The sequence below is a fragment of the Salmo salar genome, chromosome ssa17 (assembly GCF_905237065.1).
Source record: "Salmo salar chromosome ssa17, Ssal_v3.1, whole genome shotgun sequence".
NCBI lineage: Eukaryota > Metazoa > Chordata > Actinopteri > Salmoniformes > Salmonidae > Salmo > Salmo salar.
Genome location: NC_059458.1, coordinates 2,116,323 through 2,128,500, shown reverse-complemented (window position 1 = coordinate 2,128,500; position 12,178 = coordinate 2,116,323). Strand labels below are relative to the sequence as shown.

Below are 12,178 nucleotides of genomic sequence, written 5' to 3'. Positions count from 1 at the left end.
TCATGTAGGTGTTCCTTTTGTCCAGGTGGGAAAGGGCAGTATGTAGTGCAATAGAGATTACATCATCTGTGGATCTGTTGGGGCGGTATGTGAATTGTAGTGGGTCCAGGGTTTCTGGGATGATGTTGTTGATGTGACCCACGACTAGCCTTTTAAAGCTTTTCATGGCTACAGACGTGAGTGCTACGGGGCGGTAATCATTTGGGCAGGTTACCTTGGCATTCTTGGGCACAGTGACTATGGTGGTCTGCTTGAAACATGTAGTTATTACAGACTCGGTTAAGGAGAGGTTGAAAATGTCAGTGAAGACACTTGCCAGATGGTCAGCGCATGCTCTAAGTACGCATCCTGGTAATCCGTCTGGCCCTGCGGCCTTGTGAATGTTGACCTGTTTAGAGGTCTTACTCACATCGGCTACGGAGAGCCGATGTGAGTAAGACAAGGCAAACAACACTCAACCATGCATGTGACAGCAACAGTTGTCCAGAACAGCTGTTGCTGTCATGCATGGTTGAGTGTTGCTTGCCTTGAAGCAAGCATAAAAGGCATTTAGCTCATCTGGTAGTGTCGCTTCCCTGGGCAGCTCGCGTAATAGTTTGCAAGCCCTCCCACATCTGACGAGCGTATTTCTTATAAGCATCCGGATTAGTGTCCCGCTCCTTGAAAGTGGCAGCTCTAGCCTTTAGCTCAGTGTGGATGTATTATGACAAAAAAGTTACAAACAAAGCGAAAAAACACACAGAATAGCACAATTGGTTAGGAGCCAGTAAAATGGCAGCCATCCCGTCCGGCACCATTCATTTTTGGTAGCACTTTATGTTACGGAACAGTTTCCACTGCTATTTGCCTGGTATTGAATAAAACATGTAACTGATATGAATATGGTGCTTATTTGACTGAAGCCCAAAGAAACAAACAAGTAATTAGTCGGTTATTACTGTGTATTTACCATACCATGTCATTCTTTTTTAAATGCCTGGTAAATTGATGTACCGTAAAATAAAGTGCTTCCAGTTTTGATTTCTTTACTGTCACCCCTTAACTTGTGGTTCAGTTTATCAGGAAAAGAGGACTTACTCCACATAGAAGATTTGTCCTTTGTCATCCATCTCCTGCTCCCAACCATACGGCAGATCTGTGGGGAAGAAAAGCCTCCACTTAGACTCCTCAAGCCATTCAGAAACATGATTCATATCATTAACTCATTATCTCTGTCTGTTACTGAATGCCATCCTAACAGAAGGATACATCTACAATAGCAGAATTGTATGTGTATCAGTGTTTTGACCTCTCACTATGAACATTCAGGTGCACCCAGAGCCATAAGAAAAAATCTGCTGAGTCATGATACACACAAGATTGGGTCTAATGTGGATAAGTAATGACAATTACACACTTGCAAAAAGGCATATTGAATGGTTGCCTGACGACTCAAACTGAATTCCTCTGTAGCTCTGTTGTTCACTAAATACTTAGGTCTGAGACTGCCATCATTGAAGTACTTTGTGATGACGTCAAAATGAGAGGTGTTGTACAAAACAAAGTAATCAGCGATTGGATCATCACTAACCAATCAGAGTATCAAAGCCAAAGACGGATTTTCTAAACGCCACTTTATGCACGTGTGTTCTGGATCTAGCCCAACCCATCGGGTCAAGAATGAATTCCCATTCTAGAAATCGTCTGGAAGGTACACAGACTCATTGCGAGGAAGAAACTAACGTCCGTGGGCGTAGCGTTTGGCGGAGCAAGGAGCTTGGGTAGCCAGGCAAATTGAATGGGGGAAGGTGGGATGTAAGGTGTTGGTGGGAGAAAGAGAAAAGTAGAGAATGGGGTCTGCCCGGAGAATAACTCTAACCTCCAGCACAGCGTCTCTTCTTCCCTGTTTTGGGATGATCCCACTGAGTCTTCATTTCCTCATGACTGTGGAGAGAGATACAGAGAATCAATCAAACTAGCTAGCAATTACTGTTAGCAACTAGCTGCATTAAAACAAAGCAATGCTCTACACTGCTCTATTCTGTGGGCAATATTGCATAGATGTTATAGCCAAATGCTTGTATGTTCAAGGACTGGTTTATGGGAAGCATAACACTGCCATAAAAATCAAGCGGCACTGGTTGACTATGAGCAATGCGCAATAGTTCATTTTCGCTTACTTCGCATAGTAAACCCATCCATCCTTCGTAGATCTCTCTTCCCATCCTGGGGGCAGCTCATCCTCGCTGTCTGTATCGTCCATACCAGCATACTTTAACGCTGCCATGTCCCGTGTTTGTTTCGAATTAAGCGATATTGCAAAATTACAATCTATATTTCGCAGAAGCGACGGAGCTGTGAAAACCGAAATCAGAAACTCTGTGACTATAACCCACTGAGCTATAGTTATAATCCTGCCTCAGCACTTCCGCAATAATACAGTGATGAGTCTTATGTCTGCGAAGTGTTGTTTGGGTAATGAAGTCATGCAGGAGTAAAGTCATTCCGTTCCTCAGTTCAAATAAGATACTGTAACATTACAGTTACAAAAGTGGCAACACTAATATAATTTGTACAATGAATAATGTATGCATACCGTAAATGACCACGTGTATCATACATTTTAGGGGTAACAAAGTGACAAAATGTACTCATCCAAAACTGCGTCTGCGCACGAGAATGGGAGGGGCTGAACCGCGTTAGCATATTAGCGAGGGTCATGGTGCTATTCGGGTTCCTTGGGACGTCCCTAACCCCTTGGCTATTTTAAACCTCAATGTCAATGCGGTAGGGACGTTGCAATTATCCAGACACCACCGACATATAACAGCAATTGCGAGTGGGCATCAGAAACAGTTTATCATTCTCCTGGCAGCATGATATTATACTGGTAGCACGATCGCGGATTTCTCCCCTTCAAAATAAGACTCCCCCTACATGATACATTTGGGGAATTTCGATTTTACACTAGTACAGTACAACAGTTTTTCACAGCATTGCAACCACCTTTAAAAACAATTATGGATAATTTGAAGTACTTTTATTTTAATATTGTATTATTTATACAAGCATTTCTTTAGAAAGTTTACACAAATACTGGTATTTTGAAAGCTACTAGTATATTGAAGGCTATATGTAGGGCTCTCGACTGAGACGTCACTGCAGTGCCTGGTTCGAATCCAGGCTACATCACATCCCAATCACGCACAATTGGCCCAGCGTACAATTGGCCCAGTGTCGTCCGGGTTTGGCCGGTGTAGGCCGTCATTGGAAATAAGAACTTGTTCTTAACTGACTTGCCTAGTTAAATTAAAAATATGTAAAGAAATACACTTTTAATAAAATATAAATATATTACATTGGAATTACTGAATAGAGTCTACAACACTTAAATGTATCTAATAAGGACAAACCACCTGGTACCGACAACCTGGATGGTCAATTTCTGAGGTTGGTATCGGAATACATTGTGACTCCTGTTTGACACATCTTCAATTTAAGCCTAGAAAGACGCTGTGTGTCCTCAGACATGGAGGGAGGCAAAGGTCATTCCACTACCCAAGAATATCAGAGCACCCTTTAATGGTTCAAACAGCCAACCAATCAGCAGCCTGTTACAAGTGCTTAGCAAACTTTTGGGAAAAAATGTGTTTGTTCAAATACAAAGTTATTTTACAGAAAACAAATTAACAAACTTTCAGCATGCTTATAGGGAAGGGCACTCAACATGCTCGGCACTGACACAAATGACTGATGATTGGTTGAAAGAAATTGATAGTAAGAAGATTGTGGGAGCTATTTTGTTAGACTTCAGTGTAGCTTTTGATGTAATTGATCATAACCTATTGCTGAAAAAACGTAGGTGTTATGGATTTGCATCCTCTGCCTTATTATGGATTGAGAGTTACCTATCTAATAGAACACAGAGGGTTTTCATTAGTCAATGCCTCTCTCAGGCAAATTCAATTGATTGTGGTGTACCACAGGGGGGCCGGCTAGGGCCATTATTGTTTTCAGTTTTTACAAATGACTACTCAACAGTATGCACATCAGCTGCAACAGTAAAATAAATAACTGAGATACTTAACATAGAACTCCAGTCAGTTTATGAATGGTTAACTAGCAAAAGGCTGGTGCTAAATATCTCAAAAACTAAAAGCATCATTTTTGGGACAAGTCACTCGCTCAACACTAAACCTTGTTTAGATCTATTATTGAATAATGTGGCTACTGGGCAAGTTGAGGAGACTAATCTGCTGGTTGTAACCCTGGATAGCAAGCTTTCATGGTCAAAACATATAGACTCAATGGTTGCTAAAATGGGAAGAGGTCTGTCCATGATAGGGCGTTGCTCTGCCTTCTTGACATCTCAGTCGACCAGATAGGTCCTACAGGCCCCAGTTTTGTCGTACCTGGACTACTGTCCAGCTGTGTGGTCATGTGTCGCAAAGAAGTACATAGGTAAATTGCAGTTGGTCCAGAACAAAGCAGGACATATCACACTTAGATGTACACGGAGGGAAAGTGTCAGTAACATGCATGTCAGTCTTTCCTGGCTCAAAGTTGAGGAGAGATTGACTGCATCACTATTGGTCTTTGTGTGAGGTATTGATGTGTTGAAGGTACTGAACTGTCTGTTCAAGGAGTTGACACACAGTTCAGACACTCATCTGTACCACACAAGACATGCAACCAGAGGTCTCTTCACAGTCCTCAGGTCCAGAACAGGGAAACGCACAGTATTAAATAGAGCCATGGCTACATAGAACTCTCTACCACCCAAGGTAACACAAGCTAGCAATCAAACCAGTTTCAGAAAACAGACAAAAGAACACCTTACTGCACAAAGGGGACTGTGAAGAGACACAGCCATTTTATATATATTGTATTGTAATTTGCACTGTACTATGCATTAGACCTAGATATTGTGTGTATATACTGATATGTAGGCTATGTGTGACGTTTTAAGTTGATGTATTTCAGTCCTTGACTAATAATGTAATGTACTATGTATTATGTCATGTTTCATGTGGACCCCAGGAAGGCTGATCAAATCAAATGTTATTTGTCACATGCACCGAATACAAAAGGTGTAGGCCTTACCTTGAAATACTTACTTACAACCCCTTAACCAACGATGCAGTTCAAGAAATAAAGTTAAGACAATATTTACTAAATAAACTAAAGTAAAACATTTAATAAAAAGTAACACAATAAAATAACAATAACGAGGTTATATACAGGGGGTACGGGTACTGGTATCGAGTCAATGTGTGGGGGTACAGGTTAGTGGAGGTAATTTGTACATGAAGGTAGGGGTAAAGTGACTATGAATAGATAATAAACAGCGAGTAGCAGCAGCGTAAAAACAAAGGGGGGTCAATGTAAATAGTCCGGGTGGACATTAATTCCTCGCTTGGCTCGAGACACACACCAGGATAGTGATAAATCATATCCTCAATCTAAGTTTCCTGATAAACTAGAAAAATAATCACACTCCTCGCCAACAGACAAGCTTCTTAGGCTTGGAAGTGAGCTCTTCGTCTCATGCGTGCGTGTCTAACAGTCACCAGACAGAGGTGCATTCTGACTACAGCCCGCGCATTCCACCAGGTTATGGTTTGCTAATGGTTGCTAATGGTTGCAAGTTATGGTTGCTAATGGCTGCAGCATCAGCAGTCTCACCACTTGGCCTAATACGCATGAAACCTGTCCAATGATGGTTTATTAGCCAACACATTCATCCGAAAAGAGACCGTTATCGGCTGATAACCATGTCGCCACACCCTATCCTTCTGGCTAAACCCAAGCATGCTCTCAGTGGGGATCCAGCAGCCTTGCGAGTTGTCATAGAGACCGATGCCGCCCCTGAGGGGACGGGGCGCAGTTTACGACGGATGCATAACGAACGGTCATATAAATGCTTTGGAGCTGAAAGCGATTCGCCTGTCTTTATTACATTTTGCCCCCAGGATAGAGGGGCATCACGTTCTGATTCCTTCCGACAACTCAGCCTCGATTGCATACATCAATCATCAGGGCGGAGTCCGCTCACTGTCCATGCACCAAGTGGCATCACGGATACATCTGTGGGCACACACACACCTGCGCTCACTGTCAGCAGCGCACATTCCAGGCCGGTTGAATCTAGGTGCTGACCTATTGTCGAGGGTTAAACCTCAGTCTGCGGAGTGGCGTTTCCACCCACAGGTGAAAGAGGCGATTTGGCGCCAGTTCGGACGAGCCCATGTAGATCTGTCTGCATCTCGAAGCGCAACACACTGCCCTCTTTGGTATTACATTCAGAACGACAACCCAACGTTGGGTCACTATGCCCGGGCCCACCAATGGATTTCTTCCAGTTCCCCTTCTACAACAAGTCTTGGACAGAGTGAGAGAGCATAGGCTGGAGCTGATACTGGTATCCCGTTTTGGCCCTCACAGGCATGGTTTGTCAACTATGTGTCTGTCTATCCCTGTTCTCTCCTCTCTGCACAGGCCACACAAACGCTTCACACCGCATGGCCGCTGCCACTCTAACCTGGTGGTCCCAGCGCCACGACCCACGTGGAATTCCAGGTCTCCGGCAGCCTCTGGAACTGCCGGTCTGCGGCCAACAAGGCAGAGTTCATCTCAGCCTATTCTACCCTCCAGTCCCTCGACTTCTTGGTGCTGACGGAAACATGGATTACCACAGAAAACACTGCTACTCCTACTGCTCTCTCCTCGTCTGACCACGTGTTCTCGCATACCCCGAGAGCATCTGGTCAGCGGGGTGGTGGCACTGGAATCCTCATCTCTCCCAAGTGGACATTCTCTCTTTCTCCCCTGACCCATCTGTCTATCTCCTCCTTTGAATTCCATGCTGTCACAGTCACTAGCCCATTCAAGCTTAACATCCTTATCATTTATTGCCCTCCAGGTTCCATTGGAGAGTTCATCAATGAGCTTGACGCCTTGATAAGCAGCTCATTTCCTGAGGATGGCTCACCCCTCACAGTTCTGGGTGACTTTAACCTCCCCTACGTCTACCTTTGACTCATTTCTCTCTGCCTCCTTCTTTCCACTCCTCTCCTCTTTTGACCTCACCCCTCTCACCGTCCCCCCTACTCACAAGGCAGGCAATACGCTTGACCTCATCTTTACTAGATGCTGTTCTTCTACTAATCTCACTGCAACTCTCCTCCAAGTCTCCGACCACTACCTTGTATCCTTTTCCCTCTCGCTCTCCTCCAACACTACTCACTCTGCCCCTACTCAGATGGCATTGCGCCATCGCAACCTTCGCTCTCTCTCTTCTGCTACTCTCTCCTCTTCCATCCTATCATCTCTTCGCTCTGCTCAACCCTTCTCCAACCAATCTCCTGATTCTGCCTCCTCAACCCTCCTCTCCTCCCTTTCTGCATCCTTTGACTCTCTGTGTCCCCTATCCTCCCGGCCGGCTCGGTTCTCCCCTCCTGCTCCGTGTCTTGACGACTCATTGCGAGCTCACAGAACAGGGCTACGGGCAGCCGAGCGGAAATGGAGGAAAACTAGCCTCCCTGCGGACCTGGCATCTTTTCACTCCCTCCTCTCCACATTTTCTTCCTCTGTTTCTGCTGCTAAAGCCACTTTCTACCACTCTAAATTCCAAGCATCTGCCTCTAACCCTAGGGAAGCTCTTTGCCACCTTCTCCTCCCTCCTGAATCCTCCTCCCCTCCCCTCCTCCCTCTCTGCGGATGACTTTGTCAACCATTTTGAAAAGAAGGTTGACGGCATCCGATCCTTGTTTGTTAAGTCAAACGACACCGCTGGTCCTGCACACATTGTCCTACCCTGTGCTTTGACCTCTTTCTCCCTCTCTCTCCAGATGAAATCTTGCGACTTGTGACGGCCGGCCGCCCAACAACCTGCCCGCTTGACCCTATCCCTCCTCTCTTCTCCAGACCATTTCCGGAGACCTTCTCCCTTACCTCACCTCACTCACCAACTCATCCTTGACCGCTGGCTACGTCCCTTCCATCTTCAAGAGAGCGAGAGTTGCACCCCTTCTCAAAAAAACCTACACTCGATCCCTCTGATGTCAACAACTACAGACCAGTATCCCTTCTTTCTTTTCTCTCCAAAACTCTTGAGCGTGCCGTCCTTGGCCAGCTCTCTTGCTATCTCTCTCAGAATGACCTTCTTGATCCAAATCAGTCAGGTTTCAAAACTGGTCATTCAACTGAGACTGCTCTTCTCTGTGTCACGGAGGCTCTCCCGCACTGCTAAAGCTAACTCTCTCTCCTCTGCTCTCATCCTTCTAGACCTATCTGCTGCCTTTGATACTGTGAACCATCAGGTCCTCCTCTCCACCCTCTCCGAGTTGGGCATCTCCGGCGCGGCTCACTCTTGGATTGCGTCCTACCTGACAGGTCGCTCCTACCAGGTGGTGTGGTGAGAATCCGTCTCCGCACCACGTGCTCTTACTACTGGTGTCCCCTAGGGCTCAGTTCTAGGCCCTCTCCTATTCTCGCTATACACCAAGTCACTTGGCCCTGTCATATCCTCACATGGTCTCTCCTATCATTGCTACACAGACGACACACAATTAATCTTCTCCTTTCCCCTTCTGATAACCAGGTGGCGAATCGCATCTCTGCATGTCTGGCAGACATATCAGTGTGGATGACGGATCACCACCTCAAGCTGAACCTCGGCAAGACGGAGCTGCTCTTCCTCCCGGGTAAGGACTGCCCGTTCCATGATCTCGCCATCACGGTTGACAACTCCATTGTGTCCTCCTTCCAGAGTACTAAGATCCTTGGCGTGACCCTGGACAACACCCTGTCGTTTCTCCGCTAACATCAAGGCGGTGACCCGATCCTGTAGGTTCATGCTCCACAACATTCGCAGAGTACGACCCTTCCTCACACAGGAAGCGGCGCAGGTCCTAATCCAGGCACTTGTCATCTCCCGTCTGGATTACTGCAACTCGCTGTTGGCGGGGCTCCCTGCCTGTGCCATTAAACCCCTACAACTCATCCACAACGCCGCAGCCCGTCTGGTGTTCAACCTTCCCAAGTTCTCTCATGTCACCCCCGCTCCTCCGCACACTCCACTGGCTTCCAGTTGAAGCTCGCATCTGCTACAAGACCATGGTGCTTGCCTACGGAGCTGTGAGGGGAATGGCACCTCCGTACCTTCAGGCTCTGATCAGTCCCTACACCCAAACAAGGGCACTGCGTTCATCCACCTCTGGCCTGCTCGCCTCCCTACCTCTGCGGAAGCACAGTTCCCGCTCAGCCCAGTCAAAACTGTTCGCTGCTCTGGCACCCCAATGGTGGAACAAGCTCCCTCACGACCCCAGGACAGCGGATTCAATCACCACCTTCCGGAGACACCTTAAACCCCACCTCTTTAAGGAATACCTGGGATAGGATTAAGTAATCCTTCTAAGCCCCCCCTACCCTTTCCCCCCAAAAAAGATATAGATGTACTATTGTAAAGTGGTTGTTCCACTGGATATCATAAGGTGAATGCACCAATTTGTAAGTTGCTCTGGATAAGAGCGTCTGCTAAATTACGTAAATGATGTAAATGTAATGTAAATGTTTGCAGACCTTAGTTAAATGATGTCTGGTTTACAGAACTGAGTTCAATGGTGTCCGGAGTGCTGTGGACACTCCCGTTACGCATGGACCTTCTGTCTCAGGCACAAATGGAAGCTAGTAAGGGGTTACCTCTGGCGGTTATAGAGACTATACAGAGTGCTCGGGCTCCTTCAACAAAAACACATTTTCACGCATACAGGTGGCAAGCGTTTGCGCACTGGTACGAGGCGTATAGTGAATACCCACAGCACTGCAGTATCGAAATCATACTGACCTTTCTTCAGAGTAGATTTGATAAGGGTCTTTCTCCTTCGACATTGGTCTATTTAGCTGCTATATCAGCGTGCCACGCTGATGTAGATGGTAAGCTTGTGGGAAATGTTGGCCTTTCAGTTTATGAACGTCTCCTGTTGCCTGAGCCCACCTACACGTTGTCTATTCCTAAGGTGGGATTTGATCACAGTTCTGGATGCGTTAACAAACCCTCCTTTCAAGTATATATACACAATATAATTACTATTCCTCTCATTTTAACACAGCTCTACTATTAGCCCTAACATTCTGCGAAACGGTCCGGTGACCTGGCAGCCCTCTATGTGCACCAGTCATGCATGGTTTTCTCAGAGGACAAGCGGATGGTTACATTGACATTTAACCCCGCTAAGATCATTACATCATGTTTCAAATCTAGGGTTATTGATCTGGCTACATTCTTCCCCCCTCCTTTCCATTCAGAGGAAGAGGAACGACTCTGCCCCGTCAGTGTGCTTTGGCTAATGTTGATCCGATGAGCAGCCTACACCGCTCTGACCAGTTGTTTGTGTGCTTTGGTACACAAGCACAGGCCAAGGCTTTGTCAAGAGAACAACTTTCTTGCTGGATAGTTGAAGTTATCTCTTTAGCATACTCCTCTGCAGGGAAGAGTCCCCCAGGGGGACTTAAAGCACATTCTACTAGAGGTGTGGCAACATCCTGGGCACTATTTCGGGGGCGTTACATTGGACGATGTATGTGCAGCAGCTTCTTGGGCTACACCTCACATTTGTGAGGTTGTATAGTCTTGACATGACTGGGTCTTCGTTGTCACACAGTACTGACTGCAGCCAGATGTTCGTTCCCATAAAACATGTACTGTACACATCCCTTTAGGTTGTACATGTCCAAACTATAACCCTTCTACCAGAGCATAGCGGTAGGAGTAGGTTAGTCTTTACAATGCCCTGTGTTACCTATTTCTTATTAATTGTATCACATAGCCTGCAGCCAGTCTTGAGTATGTTACATCAGGGGTTATTCCCCTTTCGGCCACTTGACTGTGTCAGGCAGGCTGCACAGTGGTGCCCGTCCTGGTGACCAACAAGGTTGGTTATATACGATATATAGCATAGTAAAAACTTGAGTTTGAATGAAGTAAAACTAATGAGTTGTACTACAACCCTGGTTTTACTAATAAAGAACAAGAGTTCTTACTAACGCAGCCTTGCTGGCGCCCATTACGGGGCTGAATGGGTCATTAGAGTGACACTCTCCAGCAGGCCAGTTGGTAGTATACCCTTATGTTGCTGTCTGGAGACAATTTATAAAATAGTAAGAACTCTCGTTTCTTCAATCGTAAAACCAGTGTTGTAGTACAACCCATTCGTTTTTTGTTTTTTTTACTATAAGCCAATATGTATTTCATATACAGTGATTTGCGTTGTGGCCTATGAAATGGGTTTAGGTAAAGGGTCAGCATCACGTTTTTATTCAGTGCCCTATAAAATAGCCTTTGCTGAGTCCATAGACTATAAAATATAGACAAAGCCATTTATTACGTCACCCCATTGTTTCCTATGAGTGTCAATTCAGCTTGTCACCATCTCGCTAAATGGAGGAGTTTTTGGAAACATTGCATGCACAGTTTGAGCTAATACTCTAGGAACTGACATTGCAGGCTAGCTCAGTGCTCCCCCCTCTTATTCAGTATCTGAAGTTGAAGGCCGACCGATGTACTGCAGGCTGCCATTAGCAACTAAATGATCCTTTTAACTTCTGTGTGGGATTTTAAAGTTGCACTATGCAGAAATCGCTCTGCCATTTCCTGGTTGCTAAAATTCCAATAGTTCGCCTATTTACAGTTTATGTGACAAAATAAGCTAGTGTAGTGCAGAGAAGCATTGTACCATCTAAACCGATGTGAAATATATTTTCCATAACCAAAAATAATGTTGTTTCAGCTAATTTGAAGCTAGTGTACAAAACCAAAAGTAAAAGATGCAAAAACAAAACTCAAGAAGGAAGGAAAGCATATAAATAACACACATAGAACAGATCTAGCGCTTATCAGACTTGCTTCAAGTAGAATGCTAGATCTATAACTCATATTTCTATGTGAATTTGGTAGGGTCACCCAAAAAGTGACATATTGTCACTTTAAAGGACATACATCTTGTAAAATATAATAAACTATTGGTACCATGATGGTATTCTATGTTTTTTTTTTATATAACTATCCACAAATATTGACTAAGAAGATCGCCATTTCCCCATTCAATATAATGGGAAATCCTGTTAATGGGAGATCCTGTTTTCTGGAAACAATGCCTGCAGTACCGCGGTCGGCCTTCAACCTGAAATTGTCAATGTG

General features: G+C 45.3%; 1 pseudogene; it reads right to left on the bottom strand.

The window, feature by feature from the left end:
• Window positions 1-2,623, bottom strand: part of LOC106561268 (WW domain-containing oxidoreductase-like) — a 289,940-nt pseudogene extending 287,317 nt beyond the window's left edge.
• Between the last annotated feature and the right edge of the window lie 9,555 nt (window positions 2,624-12,178).